Source organism: Triticum dicoccoides, chromosome 4A (assembly GCF_002162155.2).
Source record: "Triticum dicoccoides isolate Atlit2015 ecotype Zavitan chromosome 4A, WEW_v2.0, whole genome shotgun sequence".
NCBI classification, from domain to species: Eukaryota; Viridiplantae; Streptophyta; class Magnoliopsida; order Poales; family Poaceae; genus Triticum; species Triticum dicoccoides.
In genome coordinates this window covers 18,427,289-18,431,097 of record NC_041386.1, presented here as the reverse complement: position 1 = coordinate 18,431,097, position 3,809 = coordinate 18,427,289, and positions in this window count along the sequence as shown.

The following is a 3,809-nucleotide window of genomic DNA, read 5'->3' as shown; positions in this document are numbered from 1 at the left end:
TCCAAATAGGAAGAAGCGCTCGTCCAGTTCCTCCATGAGAACTGGGACATTTTCGCATGGAAGCCCTCTGACATGCCGTGTGTTCCCAGGGAGCTGGCTGAGCACCACCTAAGAGTCGACTCAAAAATAAAACATGTCAAGGAACATCTCCGACGGTCCGCCGTCCAAAAGAGAAAGGCCATTGGCGAAGAGGTAGCTCGGCTCTTAACGGCGGAGTTCATCCGAGAAATCTACCACTCTGAGTGGCTTGCCAATGTTGTCATGGTCCCCAAGAAGGACAAGTCACTTCGCATGTGCATTGACTTTAAACATATCAATCGGGCCTGCCCGAAAGATCATTTTCCTCTCCCCCGCATCGACCAGATAGTCGACTCGACTGCAGGATGTGAGCGACTGTCTTTTTTAGACGCCTATTCCGGGTACCATCAGATCCGTCTGTATGGACCTGACAAGATCAAAACAACTTTCATCACTCCATCTGGGTGCTTCTGTTATGTTACCATGCCATTCGGCCTCAAGAATGCCGGAGCCACATTCATGAGGATGATTCAGAAGTGTTTGCTCACCCAAATCAGTCGGAATGTGGAGGCGTACATGGATGATATTGTGGTCAAGTCATGGAAGGGTTCCGACCTGCTGACTGACCTTGCTGAAACCTTTGCCAACCTCAGAAGGTTTGATATCAAGCTTAATCCATCAAAATGCACATTCGGGGTTCCTGGCGGAAAGTTACTCGGTTTTCTCGTTTCCGAACGGGGAATTGACGCCAATCCAGAAAAAGTCGATACTATACTCCGAATGAAAAGTCCTGTGCGAGTGCACGATGTTCAGAAGCTTACTGGTTGCTTGGCCGCCCTAAGTCGATTCATATCTCGTCTTGGTGAAAAGGCATTGCCTCTTTACCGATTGATGAAGAAGTCTGATAAGTTCGAGTGGACTCCTGAAGCTGACGCAGCGTTCGCAGAGCTCAAAGCTCTGCTCTCCACCCAGCCAGTGCTTGCTGCCCCAATCAGCAAGGAGCCTTTGCTGCTTTACATTGCAGCCACGGGACAAGTCGTCAGTACGGTACTTATGGTCGAGCGGGAAGAAGAAGGGAAAACCTTCAAAGTTCAGCGCCCAGTGTATTATATTTCTGAAGTCTTGACCCCATCGAAGCAAAGATATCCTCATTATTAGAAGCTCGTATATGGGATTTATATGACCACAAAGAAAGTTGCCCACTACTTCTCTGATCATTCCATTACAGTCGTCAGCGACGCTCCGTTGTTAGAGATCTTGCATAACAGGGACGCAACTGGTCGAGTGCCAAAATGGGCGATTGAACTCCTTCCTCTAGATATCAAGTTTGAGGCAAAGAAAGCTATCAAGTCCCAGGCAATCACGGATTTTGTCGCCGAGTGGATTGAACAGCAACTGTCGACTCAGGTTCACTCGGAGCATTGGACCATGTTCTTCGACGGTTCCAAGATGCTAAATGGTTCCGGCGCCGGAGTAGTGTTGGTCTCCCCCAGAGGAGATAAACTCAGATATGTTCTTCAAATCCACTTTGATTCCTCTAACAACGAGGCAGAATACGAAGCACTTTTATATGGGTTGCTCATGGCCATTTCACTCGACGTCCATCGCCTCATGGTCTATGGCGACTCAGATTTGGTGGTTAATCAAGTGATGAAGGAATGGGACGTCAGAAGTCCAGCCATGACTGGTTATTGCAATGCAATGAGAAAGCTGGAGAAGAAATTCGAGGGGTTAGAGCTTCATCACATACCCCGACTAAAAAATCAAGCAGCTGATGATCTGGCAAAAATAGATTCCAAAAGAGAAGCCATTCCCAGCAATGTGTTTTTGGAACACATCCACACACCATCAGTCTAGGAGGATCCCTTCACTGAAGAGGCCCCGCAGCCAAAAAGTGCCACGGATCCGACTGAAGTTGAAGTTCCAGCTGTGTCGACCTGATCATGGAAGTCTTGGTTATCACTCCCGTCTGGACAGAACCGTACATCGCGTACATCCTAAGGAAAGAACTCCCAGAAGACGAAGAAGAGGCTCGACAGATCGTCCGTCGATCCAAGGCCTTTACAGTCATAAAGGGACAGTTATATAGAGAAAGCGCGACTGGGGTCGGCCAGAAGTGTATTACACCAGAAGAACGTCAGATGATCCTTAACGATATCCACTCGAGGACCTGTGGTCATCATGCGTCCTCTCGGACCATTGTGGCTAAAGCATACCGAGAGGGGTTCTACTGGCCAAGAGCCAATGAGATGGCAAAAGAGATAGTCGACAAATGTGAAGAATGTCAGTATTACTCCAATATGCCGCACAAGCCCGCGTCAGCCCTGAAAACCATTCCACTCGTCTGGCCCTTCGCTGTTTGGGGGCTGGACATGGTTGGACCACTGAGAACAGGCAGGAGCGGCTTCACTCATGTGCTGGTAGCAGTCGACAAGTTCACCAAATGGATTGAAGCCAAGCCTATCAAGAATCTCGATGCTTGCACCGCTATCAGTTTCATCAGAGAGTTGATATTCAGATATGGAGTTCCACACAGCATCATCACCGACAACGGGTCAAACTTTGATTCCGACAAATTTAGGGCCTTTTGCGCCTCTCAGGGCACTCGAGTCGACTATGCTTCGGTCGCTCACCCCCAGTCGAATGGACAAGCAGAAAGGGCAAACGGCCTAATTCTCAAAGGACTGAAACCCCGATTGATGCGCGATCTCAGGAACGCAGCAGGTGCATGGGTCGACGAGCTTCCATCAGTCCTTTGGGGATTAAGAACAACCCCGAATCGATCGACCAGAAGAACCCCATTCTTTCTGGTCTACGGAGCCGAGGCAGTCTTACCGAGTGACCTACTTCACAACGCTCCCCGAGTCGAGCTCTACTCTGAAGATGAAGCAGAACAAACCCGGCAGGACACAGTCGACCTCCTAGAAGAAGAAAGAGAAATGGCCTTGATTCGATCGACCATCTATCAGCAAGACTTGCGTCGATTCCATGCCAGAAACGTGAAGAGCCGAGCCTTCCAAGAAGGAGACTTAGTCCTCCGAGTGGATCAGCAGAAACCACACAAGCTCGCTCCTACTTGGGAAGGCCCCTTCATAGTCACCAGAGTCCTCCACAATGGAGCATACCACCTCTACAATGTCGATCGCCAGATTGATGAGCCACGAGCCTGGAATGCGGAGCTACTCCGCCCCTTTTATACTTGAATTCTCACTCGGATGAGATGTAATAAGAAAAACTCCTGTAGTTTATTTATCAAAGACAAGAGCGTTATAATTTTCCTAGTGATCATTATTGTTTTTGTTTGTGTAAGAAATCCCCCAGTGGGTGTGGCTTAGCTGCGAATCCGCTTCGCCTAAGTTCGTAAAAACTGTTTCCTACCGAGTGGTGAGCCAGCCTCCCACTCGGGGGCTTAGCTGCGAATCCGTTTCGCCTAAGTTTGAAAAAATCCTACCGAGTGGAGAACAATCCTCCCACTCGGGGGCTTAGCTACAGTCCAGTACTCGCCTAAGTTCTCTCACTCGAAGACTTAGCTGCAGTCCGACACTCGCCTAAGTTTGGAAAAATCCTACCGAGTGGAGAGCAATCCTCCCACTCGGGGGCTTAGCTGCAGTCCAGTACTTGCCTAACTTTTCTCACTTGGAGACTTAGCTGCAGTCCGGCACTCGCCTAAGTTTGAAAAAATCCTACCGAGTGGAGAGCAATCCTCCCACTCGGGGGCTTAGCTGCAGTCCAGTACTCACCTAAGTTTTCTCACTTGGAGACTTAACTGCAGTCTGGCACTCGCCTAAGTT